Raw genomic sequence first — 19,224 nt, 5'->3', positions numbered from 1 at the left:
TAAAGCACCTAGATTGATGCACATCTACTCTATGAAACAAGCAAAAAGGAGGGGAAAAAATCAAGACACTAATCCACTTAATGACCTTGTCACATAAGAATCACATGACAGCATTTCTGGACATTTATGGGCACTACATTAAAATAAATTAGGTATCATTCAGTCATCAAAACAACTACAACTCTGAGTATAAATCCATCCACATTTGCAAAAAAAAAAAAAAAAGAAAAAGAAAAAGAAAGATAGCATCATTGAAATTTTGATTGAAATGCATTGAATCTGTATAACACTTTTGGTAATATGGTCATTTTGATAATATTAATTCTGCCTGTCCAAGAACAGGGAGGTCTTTCCATCTTCTAAGGTCTTCCTCTATTTCTTTCTTTAGTGTTCTGTTTTCATTGTAGAGGTCCTTCACCTATTTTGTTAAACTGATTCCCAAGTTTTTGTTTGTTTTTTTGTTTTGTTTTGTTGAGGCTATTGTGAATGGAATGGTTTTCCAAATTTCTCTTTCAGCTCATGTCTGGTAATATAGGAATGCAATTGATTTCTGGATATTAATTTTGTATCCTGCTACTTTACTGAACTCATTTATAAGTTCTAGATGTTTTCTGGTGGAGCTTTTTGGGTTTTCTAAATACGGAATCATGTCGCCAAATGAGATAATTGAGCTCTCTTCCTCTTCCTAAAGGAGAGGGCTCCTTTGCCTAATTGCTCTGGCTAGAGTTTCAAGATCTATGTTGAATAGAAGTGGTGAAAACGGCCATCCCTGTCTTGTTTCTGTTTTTTAGGGGGAATGCTTTCAATTTTTCCCTATTTAGAATGATGAGGCCTTGGGTTCAACATATATAGCTTTTATAATATTTAGACAAGTTCCTTCTACCCCTATTATTTCTAAATAATAATGTTTTAAAAGAGAATGGATGTCGTATTTTGTCAAGTGTTTGTTTTGTTTTTGCATCTACTGAGATAATAATGTGATTCTTATCTTTAAGACTATTAAGACTTAAAGATGAATTACATTTGTTGATTTTTGTATACTGAGCCAATCTTAAACCTTACATCCCTGGGATAAAACCTACTTGATCATGGTATACATTTTTTAATGTTTTTGTAAGAGATTTGCCAATATTGTAAGAATTTTTGCACCCATATTCATCAAGGATATTGGTGTGAAGTTTTATTTCCTTGATGTGTCTTTGGTTTTGGTATCAAGGTGACACTAGCTTCATAGAATGTGTTTGGAAGAGTTCCCTTCTTTTCTATTTTGTGAAGTAATTTGTGAAGGATTAGTATTAGTTCTTCTTTAAAGGTTTGGTAGAACTCTGCTGAGAATCCATCCAGCCCTGGGCTTTTCTTTGTTGGGAGGCTTTTGATGGCTGCTTCACTTTCCTTACTAGAAATTGGTTGGTTTAAATTTTCTATATCCTCTTTGTTTAGAATGAAGATTCCTCAAAAAACTAGTAATAGATCCATTGTCAATCAACTATCCCACTCCTCAGCTTACATCCTAAGGTTTTAAAATCAGCATACTACAGTGACACAGGCACATCAATGTTTATAGCAGCTCCATTCATAACAGCTAAGCTAGGTGCCTTTCAACAGATGAATGAATAAAGAAGTTGTAGCATGTATATACACAATGGAGTACTCCTCAGCCATAAAGAAGAATGACTTTATGACATTTGCAAGTAAATGGATGGACCTGGAGATTATCATGCTAAGTGAAATACGCCAGTCCTAAAAGACCAAAGATTGAATGTTTTTGCTGACTTATGGAAGCTAACTCACAAAAAGAGAGTTAGAAGGAGAAGAACAGATATTCAATAGATCAGACAAAGAGGAAAAAAGGGAAGGGAGAGGGGATAAGAAAAGGAAAGATAGTAAGATGAATCCAAAATAATTTCCCTATGTACTTAGATGAATAAACCATGGTGAATCCCACCACCATGTACATCCATAAGAATGTGGTCCTAACTAGGATAAGCTATATTCCATCCTTGTACAATTATACTGAAATGAAACCTACTTTCATGTATAACTAAAAAAAAACAAATAAAAAAAATATAGCATCAAACCACAGGTTCTAGATGTTACTTGCAACACCACAGCATTTTTAGTAATCTTTCTGGTTGAGAAATCTATACAATTCAAGCATACAAATTAAAATTATTGCATGTTTGTATATATAAATATAAAAAAACAAATTTGATCGCCATTTGTAGTACATTCCTTTCATTCTTTGGACACTTGTTGGAAGGCCCACCTTGTGCACCTCATGAGGCTACATCCTAACGGGATGAACATAGGTCTCATTCAACAAATGATTATGCAGTCCGTCTCAAGGTGTGAAGCACTGTTTCAAGTGCCAAGTATGCCTCAGTGAATACAACTACCTGAGTGACAGTGCAAGTAAAAATAAACAGCATGAAACTAGAACACAGGGGCTGGGGTTGTGACTCAGTGGTAGAGCACCTGCCTTGCACACATAAGGCCCTGGGTTTGAACCTCAGCACCACATAAAAAATAAATAAATGAAAATAAAGATGTTGTGTCCATCTACAACTAAAAAAAATTTTTAAGAAAGAAAGACAGACAGACAGACACTAGAACACAGAACAGAGAAGGTAAGGCTATTCACCAGGAAGGCAGCTAGGCAGCCCCTCAGAGGAAGCAACAACAGAGCAGAAGCTTGCATAAAGTAGTGTCTGTTTCTCCTTGCGTTTACATTTGATAGGGCTAAGATGTTCCTGAGTTTAGCCAAAGGTTTCAAAACTGATGCCTACCTTCAACAAATCAGATTAACAGTCTAATTAAATCACATAAAGACCATGTTTAATGAAACATCTTCATCTTATACAAGGCAGAAAAAGCTATTAAATATTTCCCAAGCCATTTTAATGCCACAGGTTCCAATTAATACAATCATCCCCAGATAAATAATATTATAATGTCCACTTAAAAAACCAAAGTAAAATGTGACCAAGAAATACACATTCAACACAAATGCTCCAGCCAGGCATGGTGGTACACCCTGTAAACCCAGCTACTTGGGAAGCAGAAGAATTACAAGTTCAATGTCATCTAGGGAACTTAGGGAGAATCTATCTCAACATACAAATAAAAGGGACTGTAGATGTAGTTCAGTGGTAGAATGCTTGCCCAGCCTGCACAAGGCCCTGGGTTCAGTCACTAGTATCACAAAAAATAAAGAGTAAATTTTAGAATATTCCCAAAGTTTTTAAAAAGTTGACTTTACAAATATATAGAAACAGAAAAACTGGTAAACAATGATTAAGTTTTTCTGAGAAAACAATATTTTTTAAACCCTTCATTCCTAGTCTTACAAAGTAATGGAATTTTTCTTCTCATTTTTGCTGTTTTGACTACTGTCAGATTCATTCTTTGATTCACTCATTCATTCTCTCTAGAAGTTGTTTAGAAACAAACAAGACTCCTTTCCTTTGCTAGTTTAAAAAAAAAAAAAAGTTCAACAGATTAGGCCAGCCATCTCCAAAAAGAAAAAGATTTCCTCAGGTCCCTTCTTGCAAGAACACACACAAGTGAAGCCACAACGAGGACTGCATTTATACAATGAGAAAACCAGCTCCGTCTCTGCATCTGCCTTGCACATGAGTCCTGGTTTCGTAGTTGATCCAAAATAGATTATTCAGAAAACAAGAGAATTATTTTCTATATTTTTAATTGGTACATTATAGTTGTACATGATAGTGAGATTTGTTGTTTCATATTCATACAGGCACACAATATAACAATGTAATAATTTGGCTAGTATTATTCCCCAGTATTTTCTCTTTCCTTCCATCCCTTTCTTCTCTTCTACTGATCTCCCTTCAATTTTCATAAGATTCTCTCACCTTTCTTTTCCTTTCACCTCTCTAGTTTCTACATATGAGAGAAAACAAACTACCCTTGACTTTCTGAGTTTGGCTTATTTGAGAATGGGAGAATTTTACAACAAATTATGAAAGAGAAAGAATTTCATACAATTCAAATCAACAAATCAACTTGCTTAAACACACATGGTGAATTCAATAATATTTAGGAACACTTGCTCCTGACCATCCTGAAAGAATCCAGCCAATCGTGGGCTATGTGAGAGTGGCCCAAACACAGCAGGAGATAACACAGCCCATGTCTAAGGCATGAAGGCTTCAGCCTGATCACTGCTCTGTTGATTTGTCCTTGTTATGGTTTAGGTATGAGGTATCCCCCAAAAGCTCACGTATGAGACAATGCAAGAAAGTTCAGAGATGAAATGGTAGAATCTGAGAACCTTAACCTAATCAGTGTGTTAATCCACTTGAATGGATTAACTGGGTGGTGACTGCAGGCAGGTACGGTGTGGCTGGAGTAGGTAGTTCATTGGGGGCATGCCTTTGGGTTTATATTTTGTCCCTGGTGAGCAAAGTGCTCTCTTTGCTTCCCGTGGCCATGTCCTGAGCTGCATTCCTCCACATGCCTTTCTGCCATGATGCTCTGCCTCACCTCAGGTCCAGAGCAATGGAGTCAGCAGTCTGTGGACTGAGACCTCTAAAACTGTGAGCCCCAAATAAACTTTTTCTCCTCCACATTCAGTTCTTTTCTTTCACAGTCCTATATTATCCTCACGCATAGCTTTACCTCAACAACAACAATAACAAAAGGAGTTGGGGGCAAAATAAACAACAACAAAATTAGTGACAAGGTAAAGCTGAACTAGCAAGTAAAATACAGTCTCTATCGTTCTGTGCATAAATCCACACACACTCTTTCTTTTTTTTTTTTTTTTTTTCCTGAGAAGGAGTCTCTCTATAGTACCCAAGCTGATCTTGAACTCCTGACTTCAAGCTACCCTCCGTCTAAGCTGGAACTACAGGTGCACACTAACACACCCAGTACCCTCGAAAGATATTAAAAAAAGGGGCCCAGGCCTTCAATTGCTATTATGTATTAATTTCTGCCCTAATGGTATGGTCCAACAAGCCACTGAGAAAATACAACATGGGAAACCAGAATTCTGACTTCATACAATTTGAAGGCTAAACAACAAAGGCAGTCTTTGTATGCACATGTGCATAAGTGTGTGGGGACGCACATACGCGTGCACACGCACGCGCACACATACACACACACACACAGAATTCCTTAAGCACCATGATTCTTGTTAAAGCACTCCTTGTTAAAAATTATACTTTGGTTCATGCATAAAAAGTTCAAGGAACAGTCAATGGGAAGAGGAGATTAGTGAAGAGCAACAACAGAGTATAGTAAACTTAACCATACAGACATTTTAAAAGTAGCCCAGTTGTGACTTTGTGACAATCTCCATGGTTTAGATGACCTATTCCCAAGAATTTGTGTTTTAGGCATAAAACTCATGGTTGAGTTACTAAAGCAAAAAAATGCTATAAGGTAACAGGACTTGTAAATCAAGTCACTCAAAACTGTGCTACTAAAATATAAATTAATATGTTGCATTTAAAAATATTTTCATTCTTGTTTGCTGACCCTGGGTTCATAATAATAGAACAAAAGGCATAGGGAAATCATCATGAGGTCACAAAATCTATGTCCTCTCAAATCATTCCTTAGCTCATATTGGTTAAGAACAGGGATGTTTCCTTGGGGAAACGGCTAACTCAAGCCTAGACCAGCACATAAACAAGATAAACCTGGAACATCTTGTCATATGAGGAGAACAAGGAGGCGGTAAGGCTGTGATGGGTGTTGTCTAAAGAACTCATGAACTACCATGAAATGGCTCTCTCTGGTCAACTTTAGGGAATTCTAAGAATTAGTACCACCTTTCCTATACAAATATACCTCAGAGGAACCTAAGAGTTGATGAGGTAAAGTTCTTCTGAAGTGTTTCAGCTAACTAAATAAAAAGGAACAAATGACGTTCAGTATCACCATTTTGCCAATCCTAATGAAATAATGGATTCAGAAAATGTTCATCCACAGTTGCTAACACCAATAAATCATGAGATGATTGGGAAGGAGTTTTATAATAGAAAAACCAGAGTGGCAATATCTAAATCCATTGATCAATATGAATACCATAAAAAGAATAAGCACCGAAATGCTTCCTGATTCACTATGAAAGGAAGTAGAATCAGGCAGGGTGGTGCACAACTGTAAACCCAGTGACTCAGAAGGCTGAGACAAAAGGATCCCAAGTTCAAGGATAGCCTCAGCGATTTAGTAAGGCCCTCAGGAACTTAGTGAAACCCTGTCTCAAAATAAAAAAATTTAAAAAGGGCTAGGGATATAGCTCAGTGTTAGAGGGCCTCCCAGTAGCCCCCCCCCCCCTTCCCCACAAAAAACCTGAACCTAGATCTCATCTGACACAGGAAACAGAGGAACATGCTAAAAATAGGAAAATATCATACTCAAAACATACAATATGGGAAAACTTAGAGAAAAGTGACCCAGTTTTGCCAACAGACAAATCACAAAAAAAAAAAAGAAAGGGTGAACTTATCTATACTTGCCACACATCAACTACAGGCAATATGTGGGCTTTATACTCATATTCTGGTTCTAACTAACCAACTGAAATTTTTGAAAAGAAAAAAGAAAAAGGAGAGAGAGAATCAGGAAGATCTAAATACTGATTAGGTAATAAATGACATTAATCAACTGGGGTTTATGTGTCTTGAAAATCTCTTTTACTCCATATAACTAGAGAATTTATGAATGATACGAATCCATCTACACTCACATTCAGCCTCAATCTTTCCCTTCAATTCCAGATTTATAATCTAATCACCTACCTGATGTCTTCATTTGAATCAAGAGAACCTTTGATTCCCACCAGAACCTGCTCTTCACCCAGTGCCACCTCTTTCAGCAGATAGCACCACCTCTCATCTGTTGCTCCAGCCCCAAATCCTGGCATCAGAATTGACTCTTTCCCTCTCATTCCACACATTCAATCCATCAGAAGAGCCCAAGAAGTATCTTCATGCCATTTCCCCTGTTACTACATAAACTCAAGCAACCTTTATCTCCTTGCTGAAGTACTGAAATGTCCACCCTTCAGAGAGGTTTCACTGACCCTAACTAAAATAGCCCCACCTCGCTGTCCTCTCTCCTGAACACTGCCATTATTACTTTCTCAAAATACAGTACTTTTTCTGCTTCCCCAACGAGAATTTAAGTTTTGAGCACAGAAGCCATCGATTTTACTCACTGCTATACTCTTGAGAGTGAGAATAGCATTTAGTTGCCTCTCAAATATATGCTGAAGGAATGAATGAATATGGCAATTCAGAGACTTGCCAGGACTGTCTTCCCTGATCAGCTATAAACTCCATGAAGTGATAATGGTGAGGCCTGGTACACAGTAGGTAATCAACTATCTCTTGGATTAAGAATGAAAGAAGGTAAATTTCATATAACATCTCCACATATGTAAGACCTATCCATCTCTCAAGGCCTAATTCCAATGGCTACACACCCCAACAAACAATAACTCTCCATTTTTTAACAGACCCAAAGCAAATTATTTACACCTTTCCTTTGATACTTTTCAACTTCTTTACTATGCTAATGTTGTCTATGCAAATTATTTATGTCATCCTTTAAGACTATCTATTTATAAATTATATTTTTTACATCTTTGTATATTCTACAGCAACCTGCATAATCAATCTAAGTGCTCAACGTTTGATGATAAACATATAGAAGAATGGGTGGAAGAATGGGGAAAAAAAAGAATACAAAAATTATCAGAGTTTCCTTGACCACATTAACTAAAACAGCCTCTCTTGACTGTTATCTCTCTCCCTGATCTTACTTTACTTTTCATTGTTGTCCTTACCACTGTCTGAAAAGACATTATCCACTTATTTACTTTCAAATATCTGTAGAGGTTTTCAGTCACACGTGTATGTGATTTAGAAACTAGTAGCCCAGTTTTCCTGGAATCTATAAAGTTAATAGGCTTTCTTCTATGGGGTTGACCTTGACAAAGTTAGAAAGCCTAATCCAGCAGCTCCCAGCTTTGAAGATGAGCAGATCCCCTCTGAGATCTGGATGAAAAAGTAAGCCCTTCCTCCACAGGAAAATTCCCAGCAACAGACAGAAAAACTCTATAAGGAAAATACAAGTACCACAAGTCACGGATCTGGAGCCAAAGGCCACCACTTCAGACAGATCACTATTTTGGAGAGCTCTGAATGAAAGGAAAGTCCTGAGGAAAATGGATGTATTACTGACCTGGTTAACTGAGGACTTTTAAATTTCCTCTGGTTTCTCCACAGACCTGAGAGGGTGAAACAGCTGCCTGCACTTATTATTCCGAGTGCATGCTGCAACGGGATTATTTCTCCCTTGAAGATTTAGGCTAGTCTCTGGAGGACAGGATAGAAACAGATTAGTAAGAAACCAAATTGCTCGGTCAAAAGAACTTTTTCACTCTCAGTCTTGTTCCATGAGCAGAGTAGGATGGGCATCACCTAAACCCTGCTAACAAAAATAAACAATGAAAACAGGAGAAGAGCAACTGAAGTGAAGTACTTTCTAAGTGCCAACTGCAGCTACTAAAAGGCTCAAGAAATAGCACACTACAATTATAATCTCTTACCCTGTCCCCAAACACACAAGTACATGCAGAAACTTTGGTCAGCTATACCCCCCCCACACTGTTAGTTTTACAAGGAGGATAAGTCTGTAATGTACCTACTGTTTTCTTTCAGAATGTAAAATTGGGAAAGAGTGGTGTGGCAGTGTGCTAAGGGGAAAAGGTGATGCCCTTTCTCCATTGGACAGAAATTCCTCTGTTCTGCAGGACAGAGAAGAGCCTCCAGGCCTCTGCAGTAGAACCCAGGGGGTCGGAGAGGACCTTGAAAGACCATGAGGGATGGATGAAACTGAAAGGCAGCTGTGAGAAGCTTAGCACTCAAAGGAACAGGGAGAGACCTAAGTTTAGAATCTTGAATTCAGAGACACAAGAGAGGAAGAGACATAAGTCCTGGGAAAAGAAGCAGGTACAGCACGTGTGACTTCTGTATTTTCCAAGGATAAAAGCCTATGTTGGCCAAGGAATGGTGGTGTGCCTTGGAAAAGTCTACTTCAAAGACAAGAATACTGCTTTGGCCAGAGACACTATTCAGAAGGTGAGAAAAATGGCTACAGATGATGCTAATCTAAACAGCTGGCAGAATTTTAGAAAATGATACGAGCAGATATGTTTAAAAAAATTTAAACACACATAAAAAGCACTAGCACAAAAGAAAATAAGATAAATTAAGCTCAAGATTTAAATTTTCCTTTCATTCTCAGCTACTATAAGAGAAATCTGAAAAGAAAAGACGTGGAAGTGCTCTATCTAGAATATATAAAGACCTCCTACATATCAATGAGACAGAAAACTCACCAGAAAAATGGGGTAAAACTTTGTACTTTACAAAATAGAAATGCCAAATAGCCAGTGAAGGTGAAAAGAAGCTCATCTTCATGAGACATCAGAGAAATACAAGTTTAATCCATAAGGAGATACCACACACCCACAGATGGATACAAACTAAAACTCTCGACAGATGAGATGTTAACCAAATGTTAACAAGAATGTGCAGCAATGCGCTGCTGGCATGAATATAAACTGGTCCAGCCCTTTATGGGACAGAGCAAGGCTTCAAGGTCAAGCAGAAACAGATCCTCTGACACCCAAACCCTGGCTGAGTCCAATGCCCTGCCTGCCTTCCTCAGGATTGATAGGTGAGAACATGAAAAAGACAAGTCTAAGCTAAGAAAAACACATGTAAAAACACAAGTCAATAAGAAAATGCAAACTCTCATTTAGGAATAGCAAGCAATTGTGACCATGCACAGCAGGAGGGGAGAGGACACTGAAACAGGTGTGAAGAGGCCTGAATGCCATTTTGCTGAAACTTGCCTTCATTATAAAGTGAGTGCAACAAAGAAGAGCCAGCACCAACCCTAAGCCCGCCCAACTGGGGCTCTGTCACTTCCCAACTATGTGATCTTAGAAAAGCTACTTAATCTCTTTGAATCTTAGTTTCACCGTCTTTAAAATGGGGGCAAAACCATTGAATGTCATAAGGTTGTTGTGGGAACTGAGACATTATGTGAAAAACTCTTAGCCCAGGAGCCTGAAATATGTTAAGAACATAATAAGTGAAAGATTTTGTTGTTTGTTTGATTCTCTTTTTTAGAGAAGAGGCTTCTCTATGTTGCCCTCCTGCCTCATGCCTATAAATTCACCTACCTGCTAACTGGTGGAGGAGAGAAATTACAGATGAAATTGCAGGTGTGTGCCACAATGCTGGCAGCAAGAGAATGATTTAATAATAAAAAGGAACTCCATGGAGAGATTTTAAAACCCTGAAGAACAACTGAAGCAAGGGTAAGGGAGAAGGATCAAAGTTCATTGCAAGACACTGAATTCAGCTAAAAGAAACAAAAGGAGGCACACTTCAATAGGGGGGAAAAGATTTAGTCTTCAGTCCCAGAAGCTCAAGATGATGAGGAACACCCAGGCAACACATGGAAACATGGGTCTAGTGACTGAAGACAGACATCAGATTAGAGAGTTACCCACCACCAGCTAACAGCTATGCAAACGTGTCCCAAGGCTAAGTGTCCACTGAGAAGAGAAGTTAAAAACAGCCCTGAGGAGAGACTCAAATAAAAAGGGTCCAACAAGAACAGGAGTTAGGTAAATGGAGAGAATTTAAAATAATTATGAATACATGAATCAAAATAAGCACTAAGGCTGGGCACGGTGGTGCACACCCGTAATCCCAACAGCTGGGGAAGGCTGAGGCAAGAGAACTACAAGTTCAAAGCCAGCCTCAACAATTTAGTGAGGCTCTAACCAACTCGGTGAGACCCTGTCTCTAAATGAAATACAAAAAAGGTCTGGAGATGTGGCTCAGTGGTTAAGCGCCCCTGGATTTGATCCCCAGTACCAAAAATAAATGAATAAGCACTAAGGCTTTCAGTATAACTGTCACATTCATGCTGCACACTCTCCCCTGTGCTTTTATACACATTTGCAGATCTGATCCACACACTGATCCTGGGTGATGCATAGGAGAATCATCATCTCCAACTCACAAGGTGGAAACAAGTTCAGACACGCCACAACCCACAGGTCCTAAATGGCAGAGCTGTCACATATGCACAGGTCTAGGGTTCTAAATCTAGTATTGGTCCCAAATTCTATAGAGGAACTCTCCCACAGGAGCTGAAGACAGATTCCAAGTGAGCTTTGCACACACAGCTCCATCACTGACACCCATCACGTGAAATGCCGCTGCACCTTCAATTGGCCTGGCAAGTAAAAATGAAGAGCCAGCTGTTCTGTGAATGCTCCGCTGCTATTCTCCCTCTGTACAGAAGAGTTCTATTGCTTCCTCTGGACCACTGCTAGTCCTTGGCTATTCCTTCATTGTAGAGTTCTTTGATCAGGCTAAATTCCATTTATTTGTTTCCACATTTCTCCTCCAGATAGCAAAACATGTCACATTCACCTTTATATTTCCCAGAGTCTCCCACAATGCCTAGCACATAAAACATAATAAATATTGGTTCCCTTTTCTTCTGAATAAGATTTGAATCAGCTTTAAAAGAAGGATTTTTGCAAAAAAAAAAAAAAGTAATGGGAGATAAATAAATAATTATCAAGTAAGTGCCACAAAATGAAAATGCATGTTCATGTGATGCAACATGGTACTGCAATGTCTTCCATTAAACACAATGTGTCTGGAAGCCGGGAAACAGTCAATAGGTAGAGATTGAACCAACTTAACAGGCAAACATGAATATATACGAGTGAATAAAATTGGAAGACACTGAAATAAATGCATTTTTCTAAAGTGATTCTAAGCCTTCACATCTAAATTATAATTTAATTTTCAATATAAGTTCACTGTGCCCCAATTTGAACACATCAGCCTTAGCAAGAAAAGTCACAAACAGCCAGAAAAAGAAGAGAAAGCTATTTCCTGATCCTTCTAATTGTAAAGTAGCCTTCTGCCACCCAGAAATGGGGGAAACTGTCTGCACTGTGCAGTAAATTAGACCAACTGCAAAAGCAATTGAAACTCACCAGAATCAAGAGGAGGAACTGGCCACTTCATACCTGTTTAATGTGCATTAGATCTTTCTTCCCTTCCTTTTAAAATTAATATTATTGTATTTCAAAACTGGGGAGCAAACAGAAAAAAAAAAAAGTCCCTGTAACCAAATATTCAAACAGAATCCTAAATAAAAATATCAGATAACATTTCCATTAGGCCGGCTTACTCAAACTCCAAATGTGAGAAATTTCATAGCTTCCCTGCATACTGATATAGAAAAAATGCTTCCTTGAACACAAAGGCCATATTTGAAGGGTGTTATTTAATATCATACAAAAGTCTATATTTACATGGGGAAAGTATTCCAGCATATAAACTCTATTACATTACCCTTGTGTACAGGTTGCTATCAACTTAGCATAATGAAGCATTTCCAAAAGATTCACAGATACCTCTGTCCATAGAACACTTCTGCTATTGGGGCAGCTGAGACAGTGTCAGCTGAAGGCTGGGCCCAGGAGACCATGTCCCGCAGCCCACCACCAGAGCCTGGGACACGTGCAAATGCACATCAGGAAGTCCAGTTATGGGCTGCTTTTCCTTTCTTGGCTCCTCTGGCTGGGCTTCAGTGACAGCACTCACTTGCCACACATGTTTGAACAAACTTTCAAATCCTTTAATGGCACACTTGGGACAAAGTATAATATACTATTCAAGAAATACTTTGGAGTCAAGAGAAGCAATTGATATTTCCACAGGGAGTTCTTGACAAGGTTTGCCAATGAGCCTCTTTCACTTTAATACAACCAAGGACACTATCATCTTAAAGACATATTTGTAGATATTCTCAAAGATGTGGGTGTTATCAGGAATTTTGTTTGCTTCTGGTAGTTCATCCATAAGCAGCTTTCATCCATTTTACACAAACAAATTATCTCCACTCTTCCAGTTATTTAAGCCCAAAACCCTGTGCCATTCCTACCCATCACTCAGCTGATATCCCTTCCCTAACAAACACCCCCACCTTGCCCCACATCCATTCTGTCAATTCTATCAGCTGTACCTTCACTGCAACCACCTGGCTCAGTCTCCATCACCTCTCACCTGGACATGGGCAACAGCAGGTCTCCAGCTTCTGCTCTTGCCCCTTCAGCCTACTCCCAACACAGTGGTCAGAGTGAACCTATTAAACATAAGTCACATTATGCTACTTCTCTGCTCTAACCCCTCTAACCCTTTCCATCTCAGTCAGAGCTAAAACCAAAATCCTAACAATGAAGATGCAGAAGCCCTGTATGTCTGTGTCTTCACCCCCAAGCTCTCCAACCTCCCTAAGCCACAATTCTCCATCTTGGCCTCTTTGTTACTCCTTGAGCTCACATTGCTGCTCTCTTAAGTCCCCACATGGAGGGGTCTCCCACTCCCCCAGTTCTTTTTCAAAGCATCTTCCCGACAAGACCATCCTACCTAAAATCTCACACCCACTCCCCACATTCATATTGATCTTAATTTTTCCACCTTAGTAATTATTACTTATTGAGCATGTTACATAGACTATATTATCTAAAGTTGGGATGTCCTTCCCAGTGGACTGTAAGCTTGAGAAAGACAAGAAATTTTTCCACTTGCTCACTGCTATATACCAGCACTTAATACAGTGTCTAACACATAGTAGGTGCTGAATATGTATTCATTGAGTAAAAGAGTGTTGATAAATGCCACAGTCAAAAAGATAACTATTGTCCAAGTAATAAGCATTTCCCCAATTTCTACCTCTACACACACACAAGATGATATCACTGGGCAATCTGCAATATACAATTTTGGCTACGATTTTTAACAGTCAAATGTCTAACTCCTAAGAGTCTCTTGCCTTTTTCATAAGGCCATGTGGCTTTTGCCTTACAAAGAGGCCCTGTCTTAGAACCCATTCTGAAGAGCACTGTATCACACTGCAAATGAGCTCCAAGGATTAACTTCAAATCTAGAAAAAGATGTGCAACAGTATAGACAATTCAAAAGATTGGTCTTATTTATTTATTGAGACAGGGTCTCACTATGTTGCCCAAACTGGCCTGGAAGCCACCCTCCTGCCTCAGCCTCTCAAGTGCTGGGATTACAGGTGAGCACCACTGTGCCCAGCCTGCCCATTTTAAACCACAGTGATGCAGAACAGTTTTGTGGAACTTTCTGTAAATTACAAAATATGTTATATACATTTCCTCACTGAAACTCTACTATAACTTAATAGGAGGTAGGATATTTACTGCCACCATCTTACAACTGAAGAAACTAAAACCTGGAGGGGATGAAGCTCAGATTATAACTCAGTGGTAGAGCACTTGCCTAGCATGTACCTGAGTCCCAACCCCAGCACTGCACCCCCACCCCAAACCAAAAAAGAAGAGAAAAGAAAACACCTGGAGAAGTTAAGTGGCTTGAACAAAGTTACAAAGGCTACAAAGCAAGTAAATAGCAAAGTCCAGTCATGCGCCTAGATGTTCCACCTAGATCATCCTTTAGGTGACATTAGTGTTATCCCCTTTAGACTCACAGCATCTTCATGGGACATCACACTGAGAAAACTCCCACACCCTTCTCAGCTGGGCAGCTGCTGATATTAAGTTCTTTCAACCTCAAGGGGCCCTGGAAGAATGGGGAGTAAGTAAGAGAAAAAGGAAAACTCATTCTTTTCCTGACTACTTTTGTTACCTAAACTCAGCAGTACTTCTTAGACAACTCCCTGTGCCATTACCACCTAAAACTCAAAACATTCACAACTACCCTGCTCCTTCCCTTCAAAGCATGTCCTGCTCCTGCTCTTCCCTTTCTCCCAATATCATCATCATTTTCTTCCAGGCCATTCAAGCTTACAACCTTTCACCGTTTCCAATGTTTAACATGTTAGTCACCAAATTGTTCACTTATCCTTTTACAAGCTCTTATATCTCCACAAATTCCCTGGAATTCTCAGTGACACCATCCTTTAAATCTCCAGAAATAAAAGTCAGATTACATTATTCTCTTACTAAAAATCTTCCATGGACTTCTCTTACCTGGAGAAACTACTTTTCTATTCTTGATCTTACCATTCAGATCTCAACCTTGTACATAAGTGGTTGCTTGTCTCTTCTATTTACTGCATTCTGACTTAAGTCTCTAAAACATATCCAATGTATTTGTAATTCTTGTTTCAGTTGCAAAAGACTGAAAAAACAACTTGAATTGTCTAGGTTTTATAAAAGTAATCTATGAGCTTATGTAATGCAGTTTATCTGACCACATGGAGAGGCTCAGATAATATTTACAGGACCATGTGTGCAGGTGTGTGCATGCAAGAGTGTGTCTCGGCTCAGTTTTCTCAGTATTAAATCCCTTACCAGGGTGGCCCTCTCCCCACAGAGAAGGATGAAGGAGGCAAGGAGGATGCCAGCAGCTCCAGATTTACATCTCACTCTCTTAGAGGCCAGCGGGGAAAAGAAAGAGAAGCTCTTGCTAAGGCACTCTGTAGTACAGTCACAGGATCAGATTTGCTATGACTGATCCAGGTTACTTGCTCACCCTGCACCAATCACCACAACAAGGAGGTGGACTGCACTGACACTTCCCCAATCACTTCCCCAATGTGGCCTAGTTTTCGATCCTACTAAAGGATAAAGCTTAAGTCTCTTTAGAAATGCTTCAATAGAATTCTTTTAAAAGACAATTCTCTGTATTTTTTGTCATAGAAATCTACTTGCAAAATTTTCAGAGCTTGCCTCAGTCAAAGATGTAGAACCAACACAATTTTTGATGTAGTATCAAATCAGGGATGTAACAATATACAGGAAAGAAAATAACCTGAAAAGTTTAAACACCTTGTCAAATACAAAAAAAAAAAAAAAGATCATTTGTATCTAATGTTTTTACATAGGTAGACACAGTATCAGATCATACCAACTTGCAGAAGAATATATTTCTCATCTGGGAGATACACTTCACTGATTTGAACTTACAGAAAAATAAGTTCAAATCAGATCATTTCAGAAAAATCAGGCAACGTACAATGAAAATTTTTCAGGAACCAATGTAAGGGCCACAACTCCAGAGAATATTCCATACAGCCAGTTCACTACTAAGAGATTATGAACAATTACCTGAAAAGTCATGCAAAACTTCTATCCTCATTATTGATAACAGAAACTGAAACCATATTTCTCTGATTAATGATTTCTGGCATGCTGGAAACTATACCTATTGCTAGATTTTAAAAACAGATTTCAGGTATGGTCAACTCTAAAAATCTAAGTGGTATCCACAACCATCCATTCCTTCCTTCCGCCTGAAACCACAGGTCAAGGGATACCCTTCCCTCCACAAAAGACGAACCCCAGCAGGTGTGCTCTGGCCACTACTTCTTGCCTTGAGGGCTTTGAACTTTGAGAACACCCTCAGCCCCCTACTTCACTGCTCCCTTCATCTCATATAAGTATAGAAATGTTCCCTCTTATTTCCCATCTTTGAAAACACAAAGTTTAAGTGACTGCATTAAAGTGAAATACAAGTAAATTTAAGAAAAAAGGGAATTTACTGGGAACAAAGTGGAACATTTCATGTCGATAAGAGAAAATGCATTAGTAAAACAGTGATTATAATTATATATGTACTTAATAAAAAATATTCAGACTATATAAAGTAAAAACTAACATGAATAAATTCTCAATCACAGTTATTTTCACCAATAAATAATAAAACTAGACAAAATACCAGTGAGGACACAGACTTGAACAACACATGCAGCCACCTTAACCTAAGAGACACTAAACAAGTGCAGAATAAAAATTCTTTTCAATTGTACACAGAACAATTACCAAGACTATATGCCGAGCCAAATTATTCTCAGTAGGCTTCAAAACACTGATACTTTACAGAGTATGTCCTCTGACCCTAACATAATTATGTTAGAAATGAATAACAGCAGTAGATCTAGAAAAGCTCCTAAGTATTTGGAAATTCAACTACACACTTACACTTAATAATAATAAATGGGTCAACAAAAATTTTCAAACGTTTCAAACTGAATCATAATAAAAATAAAACATCAAAATTTGTATGATGAGCATTTAGTAGAAACTATGTACCTATAGTAAGTGCCCATAATAAAAAGAGGGGAGGGAAAAAGAAGAGCTTACATCAGTTGGCCAAGCTTCTACCTTGCTACAATTTGGATCTAAATATCTCCCAAAAGCTTGTGTGTTAAAGACTTGGAACTAGCTTGGCTACTGAGAGGTGATAGAAACTTTAAGAGGTATGGTCTAGAGAGAGGTCTGTAGATCATGGGAGGTGTGTCCTTGGAGAGTACTGTGGAACTCCAATCTCCTCATTTTCTTTCACTTCCTGGCCATGAAGTGAGCAGTCTGGCTTTGCCTTGCACTCCCGCCATAATGTGCCACTACAGGCCCAAAGCAACAAGGATAACCAACTGTGGAGTGAAACCTCTAAAACTGTCAAGATCAACCTTTCCTATTTGTAAGTTGATCACTTTAGATATTTATCACAGTAAGGAAACCTGACAAACACTTCAGAAGTTTGAGGGAAGGGGGCAAATGAAATGATAGTTTAACCCAAAATAAGTAGAAAGAAAGATATAATAAACTTTAGGGAAAATCAATGAAACAGAAAAACTGAAAAATCAAATGAATGTGATCACAAATTATTTTAAAATACTGATAAATTCATAAACCTTCCACTAAACTGATACATAGATGACTAATATCAGAAATAAAAGTGATTGGTAATCATTAGAAATCATAAAGAGGGCTGGGGATATAGCTCAGTTGATAGAGTGCTTACCTCACATGCACCAAGGCCCTGAGTTCAATCCCCAGCACCACACACACACACACACACACACACATACACAAAAGAATAGAAAAAAAGAAATCATACAGACATTAAAAGGATAATATAGGACTACTATGAATAACTTTATGCCCAATATTCTACAACTTAGATGAAATGGACAAATTCTCCAACTGTTAATAAATTATCAAGATGAACATAAGAAGAAATAGAAAATCTAAACAGCCTTCAATATCTGTTATCAATATAAAAAGTATCAAAAATAGCATCATGTTTATAACTACCACATCTTATATCATAAAGAAATTTATACTTTCATTTAGGATGAAAATTTTACTAAGACTATCAGGGTATTTGCAGCTTTATAAAGTGCATCTATGAAAAACCTAAAGCTAATATCATAATCATCCTGTTTTTCACCTAAGATTAAAGACAAGGCAAGAATATCCATTCTTTTTTTTTAAAATATATTTGTTTTATTTATTTATATGTGGTGCTGAGGACCGAACCCAGGGCCTCACATGTGCCAGGTGAGCACTCTACCGATGGGCCACAACACCAGCCCAAGAATATCCATTCTTAACACCTCTGTTCAACATTGTAGTAAAGATTTCTTGTAAGGTAAGAAACAACTAAAAGGTACACAGATTGGAATGAAAGAGGCAAAACAGCCTTTATTCACTATAACATGATATACAGAGACTCGTGTGTGTGTGTGTGTGTGTGTGCGTGTGTGTTTGTTTAACTGGTCTATCTATCTTATGAGGAAAGCCTTTGGGACTGTATTAAATCTACGGGTCAGTTTGGGACCGAATGGCATAGACTGTGATGTTCCAATCTATGAACAAAACATTTCTCTCCATTTATTGAAATCTTCTTTTTTTTCTTTTAGTACTGGGGATTGAACGCAGGGGCACTTTACCACTTAAATTTAATATCTCTTGACAGTATTATATATATATACAGAGAAAATCCTATAGAAGCTTTAAAGAAGCCACTAAAAGGAATAACTATGTCATAGGACATTAAAAATGTACAGAAACTTTTATATACTAACTATGAATGACTAAAAAATAAAATTAAAGAAATAATCTCATTTATTATAGCATCAAAAAACATGAAACTGGAAAAAATCTAGCAAAATACAGGCAAACCCTACACACTGATATATTAAAGTAGATTTAAACAATAGGGCAACATCAATCTATGCTAATTGATCCCAAGTTGTCCTGTTGGTTCAATACAATTTCAATAGGCTTTTCTCATAAAATAAATAAGCCAATTCTAAATTTCCTATAATATACACAGGAACTAGAAAGCCAAAATAGTT

The 19,224-nt window shown here is 38.1% G+C and overlaps 1 protein-coding gene across 8 annotated transcripts in view; it reads right to left on the bottom strand.

Moving 5' to 3' along the window:
- The window catches only part of Dis3l2 (DIS3 like 3'-5' exoribonuclease 2), a 335,522-nt gene that overhangs the window by 222,420 nt on the left and 93,878 nt on the right, over positions 1–19,224 (bottom strand). The window lies entirely within an intron of this gene.

This window comes from Marmota monax, unplaced genomic scaffold (genome assembly GCF_021218885.2).
Source record: "Marmota monax isolate L192 unplaced genomic scaffold, Marmota_monax_Labrador192_F-V1.1 WCK01_AAM20220418_F8-fsc00041, whole genome shotgun sequence".
In the NCBI taxonomy this organism is placed as follows: Eukaryota; Metazoa; Chordata; class Mammalia; order Rodentia; family Sciuridae; genus Marmota; species Marmota monax.
This window is presented reverse-complemented; position numbering and strand designations above follow the sequence as displayed.